We start from the raw sequence: 12,596 nt of genomic DNA on the forward strand, positions 1-12,596 counted from the left end.
AATACTACAACGAAACAACAATACTTGCCTTCCTGGAAAAAGTGGGTTGCATTCATGAACAGTCATTAGCCCTCTTCTATTACTATGGACTTCTGTATTTCTTTCTTTATTTCATTGCATGATCAAGGTTCAGCCACTACAACTATCGCCTCATGTAAGTCGGCTCTAACTAGACCCATTGCTTATGCTTTTGATATTGAACTTGATAGAGAGTAGTTTAATAAGATCCTGAAACCTAATTTTCTCCTCAAGGCTATCATGGTTGTTAGATTAGGTGTTGCACTTTGCCTCTTTGATAGATAATGCCCTGCCTCTCTGAGGGATCTTACTCTAAAGGCTATCTTTTTGCTTGCCTTGGCTTCTGGTGCTAGAGTTAGCAAGATTGTGGCGCTTTAGAGGGATGATGTCCTCATTGAATTCTCGGAATCAGGGGAGGTAAATCCTTACCCAGATCCTGCATTCTTGGCGAGAAACGAACTTCTCACAAAGCGTTGTGACCCCCGGAAGATTGTTCCGCTACAGGAGGATCTTTCTCTGTGCCCGCGGAATGCCTTAAGGCCTACCTGTTTAAGAGTCAGGTCTTTAAAGGCAGTCAACTATTCAAATCTTTCTCTCAAACAAACTTATCAGAAGGGCTGACCCTGAGAGCCTACATCAGTTGGAAGAGATCAAACACTTTGTGGTGGCCGCTGGTAGTGTGATTAAACCAGCTTCTTAAGTGTTGTGCATGGACTCTTATGGACTGTATAATTGGAACTTCTCAGTGTATACTGTGCAAGTGGAATAATGTTCTTCCCTTCAATGTGTACTATTTTATACTGTAATTATAAAGAGTCAAAAGTGATATTTTCCTCTTATGTTATGAGTGTTACTATTTTACTACTCTGTTACATAATTCTGGGGTCTGAAGATTTTAGTTTTAAATATTTAACTTAGCCGGTGAATATATAATAGCTGCAACTCTGTTGCTCGACAGACACATACAGTAAAAACTCACCAGCGATCGCTATACAGGTTGCGGGTGTGCCCACCAGCGCCAACTGTCGGCCAGATACCACTCTCGATGTAAACAAAGACTCAATTTCTTCTCTGTCGACGTGTCGACTAGACGTACTTTTACTCGCTGTAGAACCTGGAGTTTTTCCCATCATATTTGGTGAAGTACTTTAATTTGGTTTGAGCTTTCGCAGTGCAGGTGTTTTATCTTCATCTTAAATCTTGAACTCGTTTTTGGATAGATTTAATTTTTTGATGACAAAGAGAGTATGGACTTTCTTTGACTTTTAAATGGCCGACCCTTCCCTTAGACGGAAGTGTGTTTAGGCTTTTAGCAATTATCTTATCACGTTATAAATTAATTATAGATTTTCCTCTATATATTTTATATCTCACCGCCTTTATTAGGCCTCTTCGATTAACTTTCCGTTTATAATAAACATAAAAATAAATTTTAATGATTTGTTTATATGCGACCTTCCTGAGAGTAGGCGGTCCTAACTTGGAAACCGAAGTTAAACAACGTTGAGCCCTTTCAATCGTAAATAGCTTTTAAAGAGCTAATGATTTAAAACTTTTTAAATGAATTTTTTTTTTTTAATAGATATTTTATGAAAGATTTTCTTTGAATAGTCTTCGTACTGTTTCAAAGATGAACTAACGTTTAGTTTATTTATGCTACGCAGTTTGCGCTCTATCGTTACGATAGAGAGAGAGAGTATCACGGATTCACTTTGCAGAAAGAGTAAATCGATTCTGACGTTTTGTTCATTCTTCTTTCAAAGCTTAAATGTTTTAAATTATATTTTAAAGGAACTTTTTAATTGAAAAACTCCTAGTCAATTTGGAAAAGTCACAGCTGGTCCCATCCCAAACTATTCTGTATTTAGGGATGGAGATTCACAGTCAAGTTTTTCGGGCTTTTCCGTCGGCCCCCAGAATAGATCAAGCCCTGCTCTCCATCCAGAAGATGCTGAAGAAAGAACGCTGCTCAGTCAGGCTGTGGATGAGTCTGGTAGGGACGCTGTCATCCCTGGAGCAATTTGTCTCGCTAGGAAGGCTACACCTCCGTACTCTTCAATTCCATCTGGCTTTTCACTGGAAAAAGGACAAGACGCTAGAGGCGGTCTCGATCCCGATTTCCGAAAAGATAAAGTCTTGTCTGACTTGGTGGAAGGACAATATCAGCCTACGAGAGGGTCTTCCCCTGGCAGTTCAGATACCCAACCACGTTCTCTTCTCGGACGCATCGGACTTGGGCTGGAGCGCGACGCTGGACGGTCGGGAATGCTCAGGTCTGTGGAACTCGAGTCAGAGGAGCATGCATATCAACAGCAAGGAGCTTTTGGCGGTTCATCTGGCCTTGATAAGCTTCGAGAATCTCCTTCGAGGCAAGGTGGTGGAGGTAAACTCGGACAACACCACGGCCTTGGCGTACATTTCCAAACAGGGAGGTACCCACTCACTGACTTTGTACGAGATCGCAAGGGACCTGCTCATCTGGTCAAAAGATCGAGGCATCTCCCTAGTAACGAGGTTCATCCAGGGCGACTTGAACGTCCTAGCAGATTGTCTCAGTCGGAAAGGTCAAGTAATTCCAACCGAATGGACCCTCCACAAGGATGTGTGCAAGAGACTTTGGGCGACTTGGGGTCAACCCACCATGGATCTCTTTGCAACCTCGCTGACCAAGAGGCTTCCAATCTATTGCTCTCCAGTCCCGGACCCAGCAGCAATACATATAGATGCCTTCCTCCTAGATTGGTCACATCTAGATCTTTACGCATTCCCACCATTCAAGATTGTCAACAAGGTACTGCAGAAATTCGCCTCTCACGAAGGGACAAGGTTGACGTTAGTTGCTCCCCTCTGGCCCGCGAGAGAATGGTTCACCGAGGTACTTCGATGGCTAGTAGACGTTCCCAGAAGTCTTCCTCTAACAGTAGACCTTCTACGTCAACCACACGTAAAGAAGGTACACCAAAGCCTCCACGCTCTTCGTCTGACTGCCTTCAGACTATCGAAAGACTCTCGAGAGCTAGAGGCTTTTCGAAGGAGGCAGCCTGTGCGATTGCTAGAGCGAGGAGAGCGTCTACCATTAGAGTCTACCAATCGAAGTGGGAAGTCTTCCGAGACTGGTGCAAGTCAGTTTCCGTATCCTCGACCAGTACCTCTGTAGCCCAAAATAGCTGATTTTCTCTTATACCTGAGAAAAGTACGATCCCTTTCAGCTCCTACTATCAAGGGCTACAGAAGCATGTTGGCCTCGGTCTTCCGGCATAGAGGCTTAGATCTTTCCAACAATAAAGATCTGCAAGACCTCCTTAAGTCTTTCGAGACCTCTAAGGAGCGTCGTTTGGCTACTCCTGGGTGGAATTTAGACGTGGTCCTAAGATTCCTCATGTCAGACAGGTTTGAGCCTTTACAGTCAGCCTCCCTGAAAGATCTCACTCTTAAGACTCTTTTCCTGGTATGCTTAGCCTCGGCTAAAAGAGTCAGTGAGCTTCATGCCTTCAGCAAGAACATCGGGTTTTCGTCAGAAAAAGCTACTTGTTCTCTGCAACTTGGTTTTCTAGCCAAAAATGAGCTACCTTCTCGTCCTTGGCCTAAATCTTTCGATATTCCTAGCTTATCGGAGATCGTAGGCAATGAACTAGAAAGAGTCTTATGCCCTGTTAGAGCTCTTAAGTTCTACTTAGCTCGTACTAAACCTTTACGAGCCAATCTGAAGCGTTATGGTGTTCGGTTAAGAAACCATCCTTGCCTATGTCAAAGAATGCTTTGTCATATTTTATCAGATTGTTAATACGAGAAGCTCATTCACACTTGAGTGAGGAAGACCGATCTTTGCTTAAGGTTAAGACGCACGAGGTTAGAGCTATAGCAACTTCCGTGGCCTTTAAGCAAAATAGATCTCTGCAAAGTATCATGGACGCAACCTATTGGAGAAGCAAGTCAGTGTTCGCGTCATTTTACTTGAAAGATGTCCAGTCTCTTTACGAGAACTGCTACACACTGGGACCATTCGTAGCAGCGAGTGCAGTAGTGGGTGAGGGCTCAACCACTACAATTCCCTAATTCCATATCCTTTTAGTCTGTCTCTTGAAATGTTTTAACGTTGTTTTTATGGGTGGTCCGGAAGGCTAAGAAGCCTTTCGCATCCTGGTTGATTTGGCGGGTGGTCAAAGTCATTTCTTGAGAGCGCCCAGATTAGGGGTTTGATGAGGTCCTGTTGTATGGGTTGCAGCCCTTGATACTTCAGCTCCTGGGGGTCTGTCAGCATCCTAAGAGGATCGCTGGGCTCCGTAAGGAAGACGTACTTACAAGGCAGAGTAATCGTCTAGGTCGACTTCCTTACCAGGTACCTATTTATTTTGGTTTTGTTATATTGATAACTGCCAAAATGAAATAAAAAACTCTTAGCTTATACGATGTAAACATATTTAACTCTGGTCTCTACCCACCTCCTTGGGTGTGAATCAGCTATTATATATTCACCGGCTAAGTTAAATATTTAAAAATTATATTTTAATTATAAAATAAATTTTTGAATATACTTACCCGGTGAATATATAAATTAAACGACCCTCCCTTCCTCCCCAATAGAGACGCAGTGGGATGAGAAGAAATTGAGTCTTTGTTTACATCGAGAGTGGTATCTGGCCGACAGTTGGCGCTGGTGGGCACACCCGCAACCTGTATAGCGATCGCTGGCGAGTTTTTACTGTATGTGTCTGTCGAGCAACAGAGTTGCAGCTATTATATATTCACCGGGTAAGTATATTTAAAAATTTATTTTATAATTAAAATATCATTTTTATACACATTTTATATTCTTGTTACATTTATGAATCTTTGGAAATAATAAAAGATTATTGTTCTTTTTGCATTTCCTTTCATTAGACCTATTGTTCACAATAAAAGTAGTGTACTTCCAATTTTTTAACCCTCCTTTTATGAACTCTGGTCTGATTGACTTTTTATTCACTGTGAGTGGGACTGTGCTATTGAATTCCTTTGCTCCTACTTATTTTACAAACATATCGCTTGTGCTAATAGCTTGGTACCATCATTCCCGGTGCTAAGGGAAATGTGGGTATGTCTTGAGGGATCAAAGGGTTAAAACATGCCTGGCAATAACTGAGAATAATAGTTCTCTGGTACACTTCCATCAGGACGACATGGTTTGAGCCTAAAAAACAGATTTTGACAGGAAAAATCTATTTTTGGGTGAGATAGACATGTCGTCCTGATGGATCCACCTGTTAATTTTCATCCCCTCCTAATTCTCAGTGTGAGGCCTTGCATCATGCGATGGCTGCTCCTGGAATGGTTTTACAGGAAACGTGTTAGTTGTAGCACACTGGGATCAGGAGTTGTAATGGCTCTCTCGCCCACTTATCCAATCCTACCCCATATCCTTTAAGACAAGGTTAACTCTATTTGGGGAAGGATAGCCGTGGGTTGTTTTAAACACGTCCCTGGTGTACACACGATATCTCTTGTGATATTAGCTCCGGGGGTAGTAACCTTGTGATAACCTCTACCGGTTAAATTCTCTGGCATATCACTCGCAGAAATATCCCAAGTAGAAAGCTGCCTTTGAGGAACTTCCATCAGGTCGATATGGCTATCTCACCCAAAAATAGATTTTTCCTATGTCAAAATTCATGATGTACCTACTCTCAAATAAAGATAATCAATCTATCTATAATTATAGGTGGTCCAGCCCTCAGATGATGATGAAGAACCTTCGTGTATGAGTACTCCTACACCAAAACGGAGCTGCAGAACCACAATTAAATCAGATCTCATTTTAAACTGGGTTGGTCAATATTCAGAGAAACAATCTGAGAAACAGGATAATCCCAATGAGACTTTTGGCAAGTACGTTGGCCAAAAACTGGATACCATGGACATGACAACAGCTAGCCATGCTAGAAAACTGATAAATGATGTGCTTTTTAAAGCAGAAAATGGGAAATTAACTGCCTCTTCAAAAATTAAAAAAGAACCTTAATTTTTTCGGGGACCATATGCAACACCAGTACAAGGGTCTTCTTGTTCTTCTCATTACAGTGATAATTACAATTGAATCCAGTACTTCTCAATATTTTTCACAATTTCAGCCCTTGTGACATTGGGTAAATTAGAAAAAAGCTAGCAAACGAGAGTAGATTTTTTTCCATGCACATTACAAGTCAATAGAATTCAATATGTTTCACCTATCCTGACTATGTACTGATTTTCAACAATAAAATGAACACTGCCTTTTGAATATCATCACCCACCTTTAGATAGTTGCTTTTAAGAGCTTTGTAGATGGCATCACAAGGTTTTGATATAATCATGGATAAGGTACTAGTTCTGATGAGAGCAGAATATCTTAAATCAGTCAGAGATCTGCCCGTTGCTAAAAAACCGTAATGTTGCGCTCAGCCATTCATTAGGGCTAATTGATTTCCTCATAACGCTGTCTTTATGAGTAATGAATGGACTGACTAAATTCAAAAGCTCTAAATATGTTGTCTCATCAATGCGCATATATTTACGCTAATCATCTTGCTGGAGTTTTAGCTATTTCATAATGTTGTTATGAGAAATTTGGTACCTTTTCAATAACTAATGCTTTATCCATGTTGATCTCTCTTTTTTTCTTTACAATGAGCACAATCACTATCCCAATTGCCATCCCAATGAGAGAGAAAGAGAGATGTGTTGCTCCTTCTCCTCTTCGCGCTGACTGGGGTTGTCTGTCTCTTTGGTTTGAACGTGTAAATGGTCTTCAAGCATGTTGAATTTGAGGTATGAGCGTGTTGAATAATATGTTTGACCGTGTGGAACCCCCTTAATAGGTCCTTCACTCAGTCAATCAGTTTAAAGTTTGACAAACACATCTTTGAAGTGATGTTTGAATCTGTGAATGGGGTTTTTGGGTGTTAAACACGTTGGTCAAATGGTTTGAAGAAAGACTGATTGAGCATGACTTTTGTGGGCTGGGCTTCATTCATCCACAAACCATTTGTATGCGAGAACAAGCGTAACATCAAACCTCAGTAGCACTTAAAGCCCTAGACCTGAAATCTAGAGGACACAAATAGAAAGAGGCCCAAGCTTGAATAGGTAATGGAGGTTCCTGGCTCTTTTCATTGACACATTTTTTTTGCTGCTATTATAGTTTTTTTTTTGTATTATGGCCTAACAAAGCCAAGGAAGCTCCAAATTGTGAAAACAACTGAGCTGTTGCAGCACCTATGACTGATGAGGCACCTGTAATCATTGCAACTTTTCCGGCAAATTTGGCAGTAGCTCATCTTGTTTGACATTCACAATTTATTACCCCAGCAACAGCTTACATTCAAGAGAGAAACATACAAATATTTAACGGGCGTACACGCAAACTACGTTTGTGTAGATACTACCGTAGTGTTTACACTACATTTTAGGTAAATGTACAGAAGGTTATGCGGTGGACTTACGTCTTGATGGGAACCATTGCAACATCAGTCTTTTTTTTATGTGTGTTTAGGCCACTGTTATTTTTAATATGCATAAATAATTTGTTGGATGATGTCTCCTCTTCAGGAAACTTAGTTGCTGATGATGCTAAGATTTTTAGGGAAGTAAAGAACATCGAAGATAGAAACATTCTACAAGAAGATTTACTGAAACTTTAGGAGTGGAGCAGGAAGTGGTTACTGGAGTTTAATTAATCTAAATGTAAAGTAATGCACATTAGAAAGAACAATCCAAAATTTGATTATTTTATAAATAGATTTCAATTAGAAGAAACCTTGTTGTAGAAAGACCCAAGTGTTTTCGTTACACCACCTATGAAACCAACCTGTCATATTGGTAAAGTTAATGCCAGAGCTAATTCTGTGTTGGGAAGAATCAAACAAACGTTTACATTTTCTGAGTAAAACTATTTTCCTAAGAATATATCCTAGTTTGGTTCGGTCTCACTTGGAATATTCAGTCCAATCTTTGTCCCAACAATTCTGGAAGGATATCAAACTACTAGAAAGAGTGCAAAAAAGAGACTTTATTTTGCCAGAACTGAGAGGTTTAATGTATGAGCAGCAACTTACTGAACTAGGTTTGACAACACTTGAAGAGAGAAGGAAACGAGGTGACCTAATTGAGGTATGCAAAATTATGTATAGTCACGATGATTTGGATCAGTGTGATAAGGTGATCTGCTGTTGATGTACTCTCTATCCAATCACACTGGAATCTGCTAATCTTGTCATTAATTCCATCCGTAATTTTGATTAACATTTGTTTTTCAAAATTTTACTTATGGAATTTGTAATAAATAGTCCTCTTCTATTGTTTATATGTAATCTATCTGAAGACTTACATACATATATATACCAAGGCACTTCCCCAAATTTTGGGAGGTAGCCGACATCAAACAAATGAAACAAAAAAGGGGACCTCTCCTCTCTACGTTCCTCCCAGCCTGACAAGGGACTCAACCGAGTTCGGCTAATACTGCTAAGTTGCCACAGCCCACCCTTCCCCGTTATCCACCACAGATGAAGCTTCATAACGCTGAATCCCCTACTGCTGCTACCTCCGCAGTCATCCAAGGCACCGGAGGAAGCAGCAAGGCCTACCGGAACTGCGTCACAATCGCTCGCCATTCATTCCTATTTCTAGCACGCTCTCTTGCCTCTCTCACATCTATCCTCCTATCACCCAGAGCTTTCTTCACTCCATCCATCCACCCAAACCTTGGCCTTCCTCTTGTACTTCTCCCATCATCTCTTGCATTCATCACCTTCTTTAGCAGACAGCCATTTTCCATTCTCTCAACATGGCCAAACTATCTCAACACATTCATATCCACTCTAGCTGCTAGCTCATTTCTTACACCCGTTCTCACCCTCACTACTTCATTCCTAACCCTATCTACTCGAGATACACCAGCCATGCTCCTTAGACACTTCATCTCAAACACATTCAATTTCTGTCTCTCCGTCACTTTCATTCCCCACAACTCCGATCCATACATCACAGTTGGTACAATCACTTTCTCATACAAAACTCTCTTTACATTCATGCCCAACCCTCTATTTTTTACTACTCCCTTAACTGCCCCCAACACTTTGTATCCTTCATTCAATCGCTGACGTACATCTGCTTCCACTCCGCCAGTTGCTGTAACAACAGACCCCAAGTACTTAAACTGATCCACCTCCTCAAGTAACTCTCCATTCAACATGACATTCAACCTCGCACCACCTTCCCTTCTCGTACATCTCATAACTTTACTTTTACCCACATTAACTCTCAACTTCCTTCTCTCACACACCCTTCCAAATTCTGTCACTAATCGGCCAAGCTTCTCTTCCGCGTCTGCAACCAGTACAGCATCATCTGCAAACAACAACTGATTTACCTCCCATTCATGGTCATTCTTGTCTACCAGTTTCAATCCTCGTCCAAGCACTCGAGCATTCACCTCTCTCACCACTCCATCAACATATAAGATTTACCCACTGATAATATTTACAATTCATATCATTCATGAGGTATTTCTCTCTTCAATTCCATTTATTAATTATTTCATGCTATTCTTCATATCTTGGCCCATGTGAATTCTCATTTTTTCAGGGATAGTATTACAGCATCTACCTCTTGCTGAGTTGTCTTCATTGCTCTACCCTTTTCTCTTTTACTTTTTCCCATTACCCAACTGAAAGCCAATTCATCAATTTAGCCGGCTTGTTTCTCCACTTCTGTATTACTTATTTTCAACTTAAATAGGTCAGTATGATAAAGTTCAAATTCTTTTTTAATATCCTCAACATTTTCTATTGTTACTCCAGCTTGTATCCATAGATAACCATTGATATCTGCACCCCTAATAGACTTAACCCAGTCTAGGAAACTAGGGAGAAGGATAGGTGAGGAGCCGTTACACATCCTCTCCCCTCATGGTACCACCGTTCGTCACTGATGATGGCGACGCCATTCTTGTTTTGAGTTGACGTTTTCAATCGACTTTCCTACCTGCAGCTTCACTCGCTTAAAATCTTTTCAAGTCCTGTATTCTTCTCTTCCAGTTATCCAGGGTAGTACCCATTTGCCAGTTCATTTCAATTATCATGACATTGTGATCTGTTAAAGTAATCCTATCTTATTCTGTAGGGTTACTACTTTTTTCTTCGCCTATGTGGATCCTTTTTTTACCCCTTCCCCGTCCTCTTTTCTTATTATTCCATAGTCGATAATTGTACTTTTTCCATTTTAACTTCTAGTCAATTTTCCTTTACATTTTCATGTGTATTGATGATACTTGAATTCATATCCACTAGTTGTGCTAGCATCCTCATATCTACTAGTTGTGCTAGCATCCTGCCACTTGCTGATAATTCAGACCTATTTGCTGTTATTTTCTCTCAGACTCTCCTACTTTACACAAAGTTTCTCACTATATAATTGCGGGCTTGTTTTCACTTTCTTCTATAGATTATTTTTTTTTATTTAAACCCCCTTACATGTACGTAATAAATTTTGGACAATAATTCTCTCTGTTTTTACTGCTACGTCTTTCATTCTTTTTTTTTCTTTAAATCCCCTTGTAGCTGTTATTCCAACGTATGGTATCTAATTTACACCCCGAATCCCCTGTATTGTGGCCCTGTACTGTTCTGAGTCAATACTCGTCTCTGGGTTTACCATTCCTCCCCTTTGACATTGTTGTGCCCATGTTAGTAGATCCTCGTGATTGATTTTAGCTCTCCCAGTATTCCGGGGATTTGGTTTCATACACAAGTAGGGCAATGCGTGTGAAGAAGAATTTAAAAAAGTCCAAACTGACCACAAAAGGTGGCCAATACTGATGATAAGCAAGGTGTTATCCCAACTGATTTCAAGGTAGAACGGGATAAAAGTAAAGATTAAGAATGTCATTATTAATTGAGTTATGTTAAAGGCAAAGTAAGCCTAATTACAATAATTAGTATAAGCTTAGAAGCTTTGCCACTCAACCTGCAAGTACTCCATATTGGGGCATCCTTGCAGAAACAGGAATATAGTCAGTCTTGCAGATTACAATATAAAAAATGAATGCACTTCCATCGAGAGATAATTGAGGATCAGTTGAAGAACCCTTATGGAAAGTGTTGGAGTAACAGCATAGAAGAAATCTGTAGCAGATATTGGATTGAAGTTGAAGAAATAAGAAGTTGGGGGGAAAGGGGCACAGAAAAAGAAAATTACGAAAAGAATTATGGAAAAAAATAGATGAAACTATTGAAGAAATTGATAAGAAATTAAGATTTATAGAAAAGGGCCCACAACCTTATATCAGAGAAATGGATCTGAATAAGGCAATCTTTGTAATGAAGAAAAGATTAAACATGCACAATTTAAAAGCAAATTTCAGGGGAAAGTATGCAGATAATTTGTGTGACCTTGCAAAAATGAAGATACTACTGAACATTTATGCTCATGCAAAAAAATTAGGGCCGTTAATGAAACTAGATAAGTGTAGGTAGGTTGTAAAATCCGAGCAGGTATCTGGTTGCATACATAAATATGGTAATGCATATCAAAGAATTTAAGACTCCAAACTGACCACTAGGTTGTCAAAACGGATGAAAGTAAGGTGTAATCCTACCTGATTTCAAGGTAGAATGGGATAAAAGTAAAGATTGAGAATTTCATCATTAATTTATAATGGTACAGGTAAAATAAGCTTAATTACAATGATAAGAACACACTTAGAAGCTTTCCTTCCTGGTTCCTTATTGCTCATTCCGCAAAATAAGTTTGGGGGCCCTCTATCTCTTTATGGATAGGTGCAAAGCTTCTAAGCTTATTCTTATTATTGTTATGAAGCTTATATCATCTGTGCCTTAAATAAATTAATATCATAATGAGGTTCTCAATCTTTACTTTTATTCCCTTCTACTTTGAAATTGGATAACACCTTGCTATCATCAGTTTTGGCACATATCTTTAAAGTGATTAAGTGGATGGGTGGGTTCGTGGAGAGCCATAGCCTTTGCAACGGCGCCTCCAAAAATTTGTCTTAGACTTTTGCCTTTTCCTTCACATCGGTTAATACTTCTTTTTTTCTTTTCTGTATTTGTTTCACTGAATAAGAATAAGCCTACTGTTTTCTTTAGGTCTTCCTCGTATAGTTTTTGAAGCTCTGTTATTTGACTCATTTCTTTTCTATATTAGCAAAACAACATAAAATGTGTCAAATCTTCTTCCTCCTTTTCACAAAAAATACAGTTTACATCTTCCCCCTTTATGTCCATTTACAATGGTTAGTTTTAACGTATTAGTTATTGTTGTTTCTTCTTTAATTTCTTTCTTCCACATTATATATATATTTCTAATTCACTTTACTTTCTATTTCTTTCCACTTTTCAGTATCCCACTTTCTGATTTCGGAATTTATTTCTGTCTTATTTATTCTTCTTATCTGTCTCAAGTTTACACTTAATTCTTATAAGTACTTAGCTGGTTGTTTCCACCATCTTCCTTCATTTTTATTGAATGTCTTGGATAATTGTTTTCAGAATTTAATTCTTCCCATTCAGGGCACGATTTAAGAACTGCAGCTTCCCATCCAT

General features: G+C 39.5%; 1 protein-coding gene across 10 annotated transcripts in view; it reads left to right on the forward strand.

Moving 5' to 3' along the window:
- LOC137627833 (piggyBac transposable element-derived protein 4-like) overlaps nt 1-5,854 on the forward strand; it is a 326,978-nt gene extending 321,124 nt beyond the window's left edge. For all 10 annotated transcript variants that reach the window (XM_068359224.1, XM_068359225.1, XM_068359226.1 and 7 more), the window contains one exon: nt 5,717-5,854. The gene's annotated coding sequence lies outside the window, so the exon portion shown is untranslated. The remainder of the gene's footprint in view (nt 1-5,716) is intronic.
- The last annotated feature ends 6,742 nt before the right edge of the window (nt 5,855-12,596 follow it).

This window comes from Palaemon carinicauda, chromosome 35 (genome assembly GCF_036898095.1).
Source record: "Palaemon carinicauda isolate YSFRI2023 chromosome 35, ASM3689809v2, whole genome shotgun sequence".
NCBI lineage: Eukaryota > Metazoa > Arthropoda > Malacostraca > Decapoda > Palaemonidae > Palaemon > Palaemon carinicauda.